This window comes from Oreochromis niloticus, linkage group LG5 (assembly GCF_001858045.2).
Source record: "Oreochromis niloticus isolate F11D_XX linkage group LG5, O_niloticus_UMD_NMBU, whole genome shotgun sequence".
Taxonomy (NCBI): Eukaryota; Metazoa; Chordata; class Actinopteri; order Cichliformes; family Cichlidae; genus Oreochromis; species Oreochromis niloticus.
In genome coordinates this window covers 269,066-282,935 of record NC_031970.2, presented here as the reverse complement: position 1 = coordinate 282,935, position 13,870 = coordinate 269,066, and the positions used below count along the sequence as shown (strand labels likewise).

General features: G+C 44.1%; 1 long non-coding RNA gene across 1 annotated transcript; it reads right to left on the bottom strand.

Annotated features, from left to right (window-relative positions):
- Positions 1-274: 274 nt before the first annotated feature.
- Positions 275-9,270, bottom strand: LOC112846853 (uncharacterized). The gene is made up of 3 exons (XR_003220032.1): positions 9,120-9,270; positions 4,286-4,526; positions 275-2,171 (listed from the first exon to the last, which is right to left on the bottom strand). It is a non-coding gene; the product is annotated as an uncharacterized LOC112846853 (long non-coding RNA).
- Between the last annotated feature and the right edge of the window lie 4,600 nt (positions 9,271-13,870).

Genomic DNA, 13,870 nt, shown 5'->3' with positions numbered 1-13,870 from the left:
ATAATACAAGTCAGAGCTTTATAGAAAAAAAAAAAAAAAGAAAGTTGTGTTTTCAAAATTGGAGTTCAAGTTATTTTTACTTCCAATAGTGTTAACATACTACACAGGTCATGAACAAGATTTTTTTTTAAAATTTTCATTGTAAGTGGGCTAAAGCAGTTAATTAAAAGTAGTCTAACATAAATGTAAATGCTGTAATTTGATTATTTTAATAAACCATGTAACTTGGATGGATTCGATGCTGGCGTGACCACAGTGCACACGTCTGATGTCGCTCACAGTGGTCCACGGGACCGCTCAGGGAGTTTGTGTGTTCGCTCAGACACATGAAAAATTAGAGGGAACATTGCTTGGGAGGGAGATATTTTTCTTTTCTGCCTCTTACAGAAGAAGGAACAGAAACCAGGCAATGTCGAACTGAACGTGGAAGATTCACAGCAGATTGCCATGTTTGGTTCTGGGAGAAGACAGCCATAATAATCTTTGTTATTGTCACAGTATTTAAGCTGGACTGGAGGCATTAAGATGGGACTGTAGGAGTCACTGGAGGCTTTATCCATCTTCTCAGTTCTCAGTTTGTCCTCAGTGTGGGAGATTTTCATCCAAGAACCCCACAAAACACCACCGGTTGTGTGTGTTGGTGCCACTTTAACTTAAACTGGAAGCAGAAGTGAAGCCCTAAAGATGCTGACCTGTTCCTCATGTTCTCGCCACACTTCTCTCAGCTTCCATCCTCAGCTTCATGAGCTGAACTGAATGTCAGCACAGCACCTGCGGTATTTCAGCCAACCAGTCTGCCCAGTCCTGGTCTGATTATGACGGCTTTGAGTCATGGCTACAAAGCAGCACCCAGGGCTAGCATCAGCTCCTCCCTCCTGGCCAGAGGTTCACTTACAGGAAAACAGCTCAGCTTGTGATACTCTTCAGTCTTAAAACTGTGAGAAATCAGATCATTGTTAATTTTATCACTTAAATCCTCTCCACATGTGAACGGTGCTTTTTCAGATGTGAGCTTGTTTCTAAGCAGGTGGCTTCATGTGTGCTGATCTGAAAACCATCTGTTCCTCTTTCCTCATTTTGACTCTGATTTGAATATCACAGCATCTTTACACATCTGTGCTCCAAATGTTTCTACATTTTTATTAATATTAAATATTTGGGAAGCATTTTTATTCCTAACAAGCAAATTAAAAGTCTGTTATTCACCTCAACACACAGCCTGTGTGTGTGTGTGTGTGTGTGTGTGTGTGTGTGTGTGTGTGTGTGTGTAGCTGCAGTCATTGTTGTGCAGTGAGCTCATGTTCAATGAAAGGTGCATTTAGCTTTAGGGTCATAGTTCACTCCCAGTGTGACAAACGTTTTGATGCCTGTGACATGGAACGTGCATCAAACTAGACTATATGGAAATAAACCGAACGCAAGCAGGTCAATGATAAAGTTAACCTCACTTTAGTAATGATTAGTTCCCAAAACACAAAAGAAAATAAGTAACATTAATGACTAACGCCTAACAACAGCACTCACACCTCCAGGCGGTTCAAGGGGACAGTTGGGGGGAAACTGGCCCCCAGCAGGGCGCAGCAGCAGCACTCGTGGTTGCCGTGTCCACGTATTCCCACATTAACACTTAGGTTCAACACAGCAGCAGAAGGGACGTCTGACGTGCCAGCAAGACATCTGTCTCCTCCCCACAGTGGGTACAACAGCTTTCCCCCTTCAGTTAACTGAACGTCAACCTGAAAATAAAAGTTTGTTGCCTGACTATGAACTCTGCGTCCACACAACACGGTTGCTCATCTCTCCTCTCTCTCTTCCCGTGGAGTGCACCCAGCTCCCCCCTTACTCCCACCCCCCCAACCTCAGACTACTTCAGGGTTGGCTGGAGCTGTTGTACATACCAGTAACATACAGAAAATAATGACCTACACCAATGCAAATAAACAGGCTGTGCGTCTGACACACATCACATAGCTTACAGGCATTTGTTTACATTCTTACACACAGAACATTTGAATTCAACCATCAAAATAAACGACCTATTCATATAACCAGGACTACAAGAGGCTGATGGATGAAGGAGGACATGCAGAGGGCTGGTGTGACAGAGGAGGATGCTGGGATAGGAGGAGATGGAGGCAGATGATGTGCTGTGGCGCCCCCTAAAGGAGCAGCTGAAAGAAGAAGAAAAAAGGGAGCGGTGTTATTTTCAGAGGCATTTTCACAGGTGAACATGTGGACTGTGGCTCCAGCGAGCTGTGAGGAAAGCTGTGACCGAATGTGCTGGAGCTTCTGTGCTGTGGAGCACTTTTATTCATCCACATGTTTGTGAACGAGTTCAGTCAGCAGGTTTCACTCCAGCCTCACAGCTCGTCTTCCTCTGAGTCCAGCAGCTGTTTGAAGGAGACTTTGTGTCTCTGAGCTGTGAGGACGACACTCTGAGCAGATCAAACTCTCACTGTGTCACGCTCGCTTTGCTCTTTCACTTTATTAATGATGGTTTTTCCTCTGGGGGCAGCAGGTCTGCTGACATGAAGGTTTGGACTTTGTCACAAACTCTTCCTTTAAAAGCTCAAAGCACACAAAGGATGCGAGCAGAGGCAAACACTCATCAGCCCGAACATTTCATGGAACCAAAGCCATCAAAATCTACTGAAACAGGACAAAAACACTGTGAGATCAGGAAATCCAAAGCGTCCAATCAGGTTCCCCACAGTTCATTCCTGGTTCTTTGCCTTTACCTGCACTCACAAACTAAACACTGTGTTTATATAACCTGTCCTGTCTGACAGCTTTTCACATCTGAATTATGATCTGAATGTTCTGTTGGAACAAACATGTTTGTCTTTGCAAGACCAGAAACTCTCTACAGGCTCCTGTTGGTGCTGTTTATCTCTTTATTTATTCATTTCTATTATTATTATTTATATTATTACTCACAGCACATGTGCAATATAACACTGTGAGAGCTGACAGGCTGAAAACAGAAACAGGAAACTCTTTGTGACACTGTGATAAATGAAGCCACAGCTTCAATGAAATGTTGCTCTTATTTTACACTTTGTTTGGAATAATCTGGATGTAAACCACCACAGCAGACCCAATGACACATTTGTACTTTGCAGCAATGCTTTATTAAGGCACACGGCTGCTGAATACACACATGAACGGCTTCAGTGTCCCAGCCAACACATCCACAACAACGAGTAATGACAACAGCTCAGCCTTTTACACTGACGAGGCGTGATTGCAGATGCCGCGCAGGTGCATCCATCTCACCTGCAGCAGCATTGCAGACCAAGCCTTGCCACATACCCCCATCGCCCTACTGAGGCCGGGGAGCCATCCGGCTGAACTTACTCCACCCCCGCGAGCATGCGAGGGAATCGGCCCGGACCTTCCCCGGCACCCCAGGCCGTGGCCCAGCGACGGGGAAGTGTCCATTCCGGGGGCCGCCCGCGCACCACCAACCTTCTGAGCTACAGCCACAGGATGTAGCCATTTTTCATACATGCACTCGAGCCATCTCAGTTATTTAAGAAATACATATACTTGTTTAAATGCATTTGTTATGCAGAAATCTGTATATAATGTTGTTACTTGCAGTACTAGTTGTGTAATCTTATGATGAATGTTTTCAACCAAGCCTTCTCTCTTCGTAGCTTCAGCTTGTTCAGATTGCTGCGGCTCGCCTTCTTACTGGAGCTAGAAAATTTGATCCTATCACTCCGGCTCTTGTTGATCTACACTGGTTACCGATCAAATATCGCATTGAGTTTAAAATCTTGCTACTCACATTTAAAATCCTGAATAATATTGCGCCCAGTTACCTCACTGACCTCCTCAATCTGTACACTCCTTGTCGTGCATTAAGATCATCAGGTCAGTTACTCCTGATCCAACCTAAGTTCAGACTGAAGACCAGAGGCGATGGTGCCTTTGCTTCAGCTGCACCCAACCTTTGGAACAGCCTCCCTGCTTCGATTCGAGCCTTGGACTCTATCCAATCCTTTAAATCAAGATTGAAAGCTTACCTATTTGACATTCATTTGACAGTCATAGGATCAAATTTGGAGCCTCTGTTCTAAAAACATTTGTTTTTATTGTCGTGCTTTTTAAGGACAAACAAAGAGACTAAAATGTCACATTAGTGATTTTATTATTAATTTTATTTATTCTTATTAACTGGTTTTATCCCCAAAGTCAACACAAAACAAGTGTAAACATGAATCAAATCCTTACAAACATGTAAACTGTGTCATTATGTTACTGAAGAAAGCGTCTTTACCTCCATCACAGTGAGAGGAGAACATCCACCCAGCCCACAGACACCGTCTAACTCTGTGTTCATGCAAACAAACTGCTTCAGCTTCTGTGTGAAGCCTCTGATCACTGCTTCCTCTGTTAGTCCAGTAGAAGCTCTGGCACCATTAAACCTGTTTCCATGGAGCAGCAGGATCATGTTCCTTACAGCAACACAGCTTCTTGGACGTTCTCCACCTGCTGCAGGCTGACGTGGTTGGATTTGCCTGCTTACATATAACAAGATGACATCAGAGAGTCTTGTAGAAAAGGACACAAACACATATCAGGACCAACTTAAAGTTTTATTGGAGGATGTTGTTTAGTTTTGTTTGGTGTAAATGTTGAGTCCTACTGAACTTTGTTCTTTCTAAAACCTAATGTTTGGAGCTGTTAGCGCAGTGGTCTGAGTCAGAGGTCTGAGTCAGAGGTCTGAGTCAGTGGTCTCAGTCAGAGGTCTCAGTCAGAGGTCTCAGTCAGAGGTCTGAGTCAGTGGTCTCAGTCAGAGGTCTCAGTCAGAGGTCTCAGTCAGAGGTCTCAGTCAGAGGTCTCAGTCAGTGGTCTCAGTCAGAGGTCTCAGTCAGAGGTCTGAGTCAGAGGTCTCAGTCAGTGGTCTCAGTCAGAGGTCTGAGTCAGTGGTCTCAGACAGAGGTCTGAGTCAGAGGTCTCAGTCAGTGGTCTCAGTGAGAGGTCTGAGTCAGTGGTCTGAGTCAGTGGTCTGAGTCAGTGGTCTCAGTCAGTGGTCTCAGTCACAGGTCTCAGTCAGTGGTCTGAGTCAGTGGTCTCAGTCAGAGGTCTCAGTCAGTGGTCTCAGTCAGTGGTCTGAGTCAGAGGTCTCAGTCAGATGTCTCAGTCAGTGGTCTGAGTCAGAGGTCTGAGTCAGAGGTCTGAGTTAGAGGTCTCAGTCAGTGGTCTCAGTCACAGGTCTCAGTCAGTGGTCTGAGTCAGTGGTCTCAGTCAGAAGTCTGAGTCAGTGGTCTCAGTCAGTGGTCTCAGTCAGAGGTCTCAGTCAGAGGTCTGAGTTAGAGGTCTCAGTCAGATGTCTCAGTCAGTGGTCTCAGTTAGAGGTCTGAGTCAGAGGTCTGAGTCAGAGGTCTGAGTCAGAGGTCTGAGTCAGAGGTCTGAGTCAGAGGTCTGAGTCAGTGGTCTCAGTCAGAGGTCTCAGTCAGAGGTCTCAGTCAGAGGTCTGAGTCAGTGGTCTCAGTCAGAGGTCTCAGTCAGAGGTCTCAGTCAGAGGTCTCAGTCAGAGGTCTCAGTCAGTGGTCTCAGTCAGAGGTCTCAGTCAGAGGTCTGAGTCAGAGGTCTCAGTCAGTGGTCTCAGTCAGAGGTCTGAGTCAGTGGTCTCAGACAGAGGTCTGAGTCAGAGGTCTCAGTCAGTGGTCTCAGTGAGAGGTCTGAGTCAGTGGTCTGAGTCAGTGGTCTGAGTCAGTGGTCTCAGTCAGTGGTCTCAGTCACAGGTCTCAGTCAGTGGTCTGAGTCAGTGGTCTCAGTCAGAGGTCTCAGTCAGTGGTCTCAGTCAGTGGTCTGAGTCAGAGGTCTCAGTCAGATGTCTCAGTCAGTGGTCTGAGTCAGAGGTCTGAGTCAGAGGTCTGAGTTAGAGGTCTCAGTCAGTGGTCTCAGTCACAGGTCTCAGTCAGTGGTCTGAGTCAGTGGTCTCAGTCAGAAGTCTGAGTCAGTGGTCTCAGTCAGTGGTCTCAGTCAGAGGTCTCAGTCAGAGGTCTGAGTTAGAGGTCTCAGTCAGATGTCTCAGTCAGTGGTCTCAGTTAGAGGTCTGAGTCAGAGGTCTGAGTCAGAGGTCTGAGTCAGAGGTCTGAGTCAGAGGTCTGAGTCAGAGGTCTGAGTCAGAGGTCTCAGTCAGTGGTCTGAGACAGTGGTCTGAGTCAGAGGTCTCAGTCAGAGGTCTCAGTCAGTGGTCTCAGACAGAGGTCTGAGTCAGAGGTCTCAGTCAGTGGTCTCAGTCAGAGGTCTGAGTCAGAGGTCTGAGTCAGTGGTCTGCGTCAGTGGTCTGAGTCTGTGGTCTCAGTCAGTGGTCTCAGTCACAGGTCTCAGTCAGTGGTCTCAGTCACAGGTCTCAGTCAGTGGTCTCAGTCAGAGGTCTGAGTCAGAGGTCTGAGTCAGAGGTCTGAGTCAGAGGTCTGAGTCAGTGGTCTGAGTCAGTGGTCTCAGTCAGTGTTCTCAGTCAGAGGTCTCAGTCAGTGGTCTGAATCAGTGGTCTCAGTCAGAGGTCTCAGTCAGTGGTCTCAGTCAGTGGTCTCAGTCAGAGGTCTGAGTCAGAGGTCTGAGTCAGTGGTCTCAGTCAGAGGTCTGAGTCAGAGGTCTGAGTCAGAGGTCTGAGTCAGATGTCTCAGTCAGAGGTCTGAGTCAGATGTCTCAGTCAGTGGTCTCCGTCAGTGGTCTCAGTCAGAGGTCTCAGTCAGAGGTCTGAGTCAGTGGTCTGAGTCAGTGGTCTCAGTCAGAGGTCTCAGTCAGTGGTCTCAGTCAGAGGTCTCCGTCAGTGATCTCAGTCAGAGATTTGAGTCAGAGGTCTCAGTCAGTGGTCTCAGTCAGAAGTCTCAGTCAGAGGTCTCAGTCAGAGGTCTGAGTTATAGGTCTCAGTCAGATGTCTCAGATGACTCAGACCACTGGTCTCAGTCAGTGGTCTGAGTCACTGGTCTGAGTCAGTGGTCTGGTCTCATTCAGAGGTCTGAGTCAGTGGTCTCAGTCAGAGGTCTCAGTCAGAAGTCTCAGTCAGAGGTCTGAGTCAGAGGTCTCAGTCAGAGGTCTCAGTCAGTGGTCTCAGTCAGAGGTCTCAGTCAGATGTCTCAGTCAGAGGTCTGAGTCAGTGGTCTCAGTTAGAGGTCTCAGTCAGTGGTCTCAGTCAGTGGTCTCAGTCAGAGGTCTCAGTCAGAGGTCTCAGTCAGATGTCTCAGTCAGAGGTCTCCGTCAGTGGTCTCAGTCAGAGGTCTCAGTCAGAGGTCTCAGTCAGTGGTCTCAGTCAGAGGTCTCAGTCAGAGGTCTCCGTCAGTGATCTCAGTCAGAGGTCTCAGTCAGAGGTCTGAGTCAGTGGTCTCAGTCAGAGGTCTCAGTCAGTGGTCTCAGTCAGAGGTCTCAGTCAGAGTAATCAGCACGACGTCTTTATTTAAAAGAAGTTAAACATGAGGTTCTCAGAGGTTTTGCATCACTTTCAGTCATTCTCAGGTTTCCTCATAAACATTAGTGATGAGTCAGAACATGTCTGTGCTGACTCAGCAACACTCGTGTGTCCTCTGTGTGTTTGTCACACATGTTAGATTCATATAAAACAGGCTGACTGAATGTTGTCTGAGTTCTGTGTTTATCTGGCTATGTTTCAATAAACTACTAATAGTTCAACCATCTGCCAATAACAGGCTGTAATAAGTAAAAATGTCTCTGAGACATTCATTTAATAAGGCCCACTTTAATCTGATGGTTGTCTCTGCAGTTAGTTTTTAATCTGGAGATGCAAAGTTCATTGAAATTAAAGCGAGCTAAATTAGCTTAACTAAGTTAGCTTAACTTTATGTGCAATTATTCCTGAAGGGGTGAAAAACTCCTGTGAGCTCAGTCCTGGAGTAAAGTCAGCACCAGGACAGAAAACTGAACGACTAAACCTGCTACACTCAAATAAATCCTGTCCGCTAATATGCTGTTAGCTAATGTGCTGTTTGCTAATATGCTGTTTGCTAATATGCGGTTAGCTAATGTGCTGTAAGCTAAAATGCTGTTAGCTAATATGCTGTAAGCTAATATGCTGTTAGCTAATGTGGTGTAAGCTAAAATGGTGTTAGCTAATATGCTGTAAGCTAATATGCTGTTAGCTAATGTGGTGTAAGCTAAAATGGTGTTAGCTAATGTGCTGTTAGGTAATATGCTGTTAGCTAATATACTGTTAGCTAATGTGTTGTAAGCTAAAATGCTGTTAGCTAATGTGCTGTAAGCTAATATGCTGTTAGCTAATGTGGTGTAAGCTAAAATGGTGTTAGCTAATGTGCTGTTAGGTAATATGCTGTTAGCTAATATGCTGTAATCTAATGTGTTGTAAGCTAAAATGCTGTTAGCTAATATGCTGTAAGCTAATATGCTGTTAGCTAATGTGGTGTAAGCTAAAATGGTGTTAGCTAATATGCTGTAAGCTAATATGCTGTTAGCTAATGTGGTGTAAGCTAAAATGGTGTTAGCTAATGTGCTGTTAGGTAATATGCTGTTAGCTAATATACTGTTAGCTAATGTGTTGTAAGCTAAAATGCTGTTAGCTAATGTGCTGTAAGCTAATATGCTGTTAGCTAATGTGGTGTAAGCTAAAATGGTGTTAGCTAATGTGCTGTTAGGTAATATGCTGTTAGCTAATGTGCTGTTAGCTAATATGCTGTAAGCTAATGTGTTGTAAGCTAAAATGCTGTTAGCTAATATGCTGTTAGCTAATGTGCTGTTAGCTAATGTGCTGTAAGCTAATAGCTAATATGCTGTTAGCTAATGTGCTGTTAGCTAATGTGCTGTACGCTAATATGCTGTTAGCTAATGTGCTGTAAGCTAATGTGCTGTTAGCTAATATGCTGTTAGCAAATGTTCTGTAAGCTAATATGCTGTTAGCTAATGTGTTGTAAGCTAATATGCTGTTAGGTAATATGCTGTTAGCTAATATGCTGTTAGCTAATGTGTTGTAAGCTAAAATGGTGTTAGCTAATGTGCTGTTAGCTAATGTGCTTTAAGCTAACTGGTCTCACATTTCTAAATAAATCATCATCAGCTTCATTATCTCCTACCAGTCTGATGTTACTGAACAGCAAACATGAGTTAACCTGACAGCACAGTTTACTGACCTGTTTGAGTCCACAGAGCTTCTGTAAAGTCTGATCGTGGTCAGAAATAAAATGAGTGGATCCTCTGTGGGTCTGCAGTGAGTCTGATGGATCTGAAGGAGACCTGATCCTGTGGAATCAGGGACTCCGTGGATCTGCTGACTGAGGATGGATCCACTGAGGACTATCTGGGAGTCCACACAGCCTGGTGCCTTTGACTTATGAATTTTTTGATGTATTTATGTATGTAATAGATTTGAATGTTATTAAAATTCCACACTACAAGATTTAGAAAGTGGGATTAAGAGATAATGATACAATTGACTATGTGCACGTTAGCATATGCTACTTCCGGTGCGGAAACTCCTGTGGGGAGCTTTGTTTCCGGTGTCCTATTCGCGCCTTGTTTACGGTCCAAAACAAGTTAAGCAAATGAATGAATCAAGCGGCGATTTACATTTCTATAGATGTCTTGGGCATTTACCCAATATATCTGTAAATGATGTTCATCGACTTGTCGATATTTTTCCCCCGCGCCTCAGAGCAAAAGAGAAAAGGGATTCAAATGTTATATTTCTCAGCTGTCCCTCGTTTATCGCGTGTGTTATGTTCTAAAAATAACCAGCGATCGGTGAAATCAAGTAGCCAATTTTATTTTTTGACGGTGCAAAATGTTTCGTGGACATCGTGGACATACAGTACTGCACTTCAGAGTCACACTGCGAGCGATTGATGCAGCGATTCTGTACTGTACAGGAGAGACGTCACGGAGGAGATCGTCTGCAGCAATCAGAACGCAGGACACAATGTGATGTAAAAATAAGCATGAAAACTTGCACTAAAAAAATCTGCGAAACAGCGAGGTGAAAGGTGAACCGCGTTATAGCGAGGGACCTCTGTAATTTTGAAGGTAAGTCACAACATACCCTTCGTAAATACTGATGTATAGAAACCCTCACCAGCAATCGTTCATTTTTTGTGTGGCTTTTTTTCACGGTTTGTTAACATGCTGTGTAGGTGTGTACTTGACTAGCTGATATCGACATAATGGGGGAAACATCTGGTTTGACTATTGTTCACCTGTAGTTTGAATGCTAAACATTTGCCTGTTTAATCATAAGACCAGTCACTATACAGAGATGTGCTTCTGAATGTGGACGATGTGTCTTCTGATTCTGTAATGCAGTTCTGCTTGGGTTGAGTGATGTAAACAACTGATCGATCTAAACTCTTTAAATGTCAAAACTGATCATTAGATTTTTTATGACACAACAGTGGTGAGTGTTCCCACCTTCTGCTCTTTATAACTTAATGCGATCTTTCCGTTTTCGAGTTTTGAACATGATTTTGGAGTATATCTTCGCAGTAGCGATTGACCGCAAAGTAAAGCTACCAGAAATGTACAACCCCACATCCGGTCTCAAACCAGGAAGTTAGCATTTTCTCGTGCACAGGGTCAATAAATGGTTTCAAGTGTTTTTGTTGACTCAATTTCCATTAATTTACTGAGGAGGTTTGTGCCTCCCTGAGTCAGTGTGTGACGTCACACTGTCAGCTTTCATCAGACTGAAGCTTCATGATGATTCAGATGAAGATGAAACTTTTAGTCAGTGTTTCTTTGCTGTCTGTGTCATAATTACCTCAGAGTAGGGGTGGGCGATAGAAACGATATACGATAGAAACGATATAAATTTGGCCAACGATAGAGATTTTAACTATATCGCTCTATCGCGATAGCGCATGTTGATGATGTCATCAAGCTGCGCCTGTTTTGGTCGAAAGCATCGCAGCGGCTACAACCATTATCATCTACAAATTATGCCGGGCGACAGTCATAGCAAAGAGATGAAGCACTTTTGACATATGGGGAAAGCCAAAAACTGCGCTTCCTCCACTTCCGTAACATTGATTCATTAATGTTGAATTCTCTTGCAGCTGTTCTGTTCCCGTGTTGTTGCAGTATATTAATAACTAACCTTGTATTGTGGATGAATAATCTCAGTTGTTCTCTTGACTGAAGTTTGGCCCGTGTATAGCATCCTGCTATGGGATTGTATTTGTCCCTAACCACCAGAATCCCTCACGTTAACTTTTATCAAGTGGAAAAAAGTTGGCGTTCATCCTCCAGCCTCACTGTGTGCTAATGTTATGCTAACATAGCTGTGTCGCTAGCAATCACGTAGCACAACATTATATACCAGGTAGGCCAACTTCAGTAACCCTGCAAACGCCACTGCTGTTTAGTTTCCTGTCTTGGAAAGTGGAAGTGATAGCAGAGCTGAACGTTTTAATTAGTTTCAAAAATCTCTCAGTCAGAACATGGTATGTCATGTTTAGGTGGAAACTAGCGAGCTAACTTCCTGTTAACTTCTAACTCCGTTAAATTTAATAAATTCTGTTTTCATGGATGCCTGGATGTTAAACTTAACTGTTAAACCTGGTAAAGCAGCAACGCTGATGATTTCATTAAAGATGGAAGAATTTAGACTGTTTTTAACTCTCAGTGTTCGTTTCACTTTGGGACCTGAAGGGAACGGAGTTTTGGACCCAGATTACTCCGCAAAGCTCCTCACCACGGCAGCCATAATGCTCTGACATCAAAATTTTTTTTAACAGATTTCTACAAGCCAAAATCGGTTCGAAGTCAGTAAGCACAACCAGAATTCATACATAAGGCACACTGTCAATTTTTGAGAAAATTAAAGGATTTTAAGTGTGCCTTATAGTGTGGAAAATACGTTATACAGAAAAAAAACAAGAATATATCGTGATATATATCGTTATCGCACGTGCTTCAAATTATATCGCGATATGGATTTTAGGCCATATCGCCCAGCCCTACCTCAGAGTTACTCCTCATCCTCAGTATTTTGTGTGTGTGTGTGTGTGTGTGTGAGTGTGTGTGAGTACTTTAACTCCTTTATTTCACACAGACAGCTTCAGCATTTGTTCTGCTTTCTCTGCTTTTATTTGAATGTAACAGAAAAACACGACTAGAATTTACACAAACGTGTTTACAGGCTGACTTTAATGTGTTTCTACACATGCTTGTCCTCTGGTCATGTGATCATGTGGTTTGTAGAAACGCTCCTCTTCCTCAGAGGATCCACCTGTGCTTCCTCTCCTCTCTCCTCCACCTGTTACAGTGAGGGAACGTCCTCCATGATGGAGGAGCTGCTGGAAAGTGCTGAGAATTTCCTCCAGAGTGAGACCTCTGTCACAGTTCAGAGGATCTACGGCAGCAGAGACCTTCATGGACACTAAAAGTCTCAAACACACAACAACAACATCACACTGACTCCACTCTGACATCACTGATCAATAATCAAAGAACACACAGATCAAACTGATTGATCAGCCATCAGAGGAGTCGGATCAATGGAGCTGCTTCTGTTCCTGATGTCCCCTGTTTGATCCTGGACCTGAACTCTCCCTGCAGAGGAGACACAAGACAGTCAGAGAGAGACAGACAAAGAAAGAAAGAAAGAAAGAAAGAAAGAAAGAAACAAACCGTTGACTTTGAGCTGCATGTATTTCCATCTGATGATGTTCTTGCTGGAGACATAACATCTGTATCTCCCACTGTCTCTCTCTGTGGGGTGTTTCAGGGTCAGACTGAGGTCTCCAGTTTTCAGCAGGTCTTCATTCATCTTCGTTCGGTCTCTGTAAACCTGGTGCTGTTTGTGAGGCTGATCAGAGCCGTTCTCATACACGTGGAGGATATTACCCAATATGCCCCCTTTTCTCCACTCCACTTTAGTATCTGCAGGCAGGTTTTGTGTGGTTTTGAAGGGCAGCTGGACAGACTCCGCCCCCTCCTCCACCTCCACCTGACAGACTGAGAGGACAACAAACACAACATGAGCTGTACAAAGTGTGACTGGTGTTGACAGAGCAGCATCATGTGACTCTTGTTCTGCACTAAATGAAGCGATGGAGTGGCGCCTCCTTCAGGCAGAGAAACAGCTCATGGAGAGAAATAATTATTAGAGCAAAAACAAGAGTGGAGCTGCAAATAAGGCCGAGAGGAACGCTGCAGAAAACTGTTCATGTGTGAATTCATAACTTCATAGATTTATTTGAGCACTAAAATCAGAGCTGCTTCTATTTCTAATATGACAGCTGTACATTAGAGCTGGAACACTTTAAATGTGAGCCATAAAAACATGATACTCTACAAGTGCATTCAGCTCTGACACTGTCACATCATGAAGGAGACGTGGAAATCACTTTGTTACACAAATCAAAGTCAAATCAATTCTATTGATGGAATATTGTGTGATCAATAGACTGATCAGTTTCTAATCTGTCATCTATCAGCTGGAAATCCAGCAGTGTCAAACAGACTTGGCAGCAGATTAGGACCAAACACAAACACATTGAGACTTTTTCTTCATCAGCAGTTGCAGGTAAATTGCAGCAACAATGCGACTCAGACAGTTTCTCTATAACTGCAGGGCTTCCTGCGCTGCTGTTAGTCAGATACGGATCAACAGGTTGTGGATAGAAAGCAGATTCCTTCAGCAGAGGATCCATATCACACTTGAAGCATGTCGTCGGGAAAACAATCAGTGAAAATGGGACACTTTGAGCCAATTTGAGCCTCAAACTCTGAACATAACCTGCTGCAGACCAGCTGATGTGTTCAGTTACCATGGTGAGGAATTTCACAATAAAGGAGGCGTACGCTCTGTCTTTTCCCGGCCCGACGCTCTGGGACATTTTAGACAAGTTTCCTGGCAGAATACGATCCCGTCCGGAGGCCGACACCA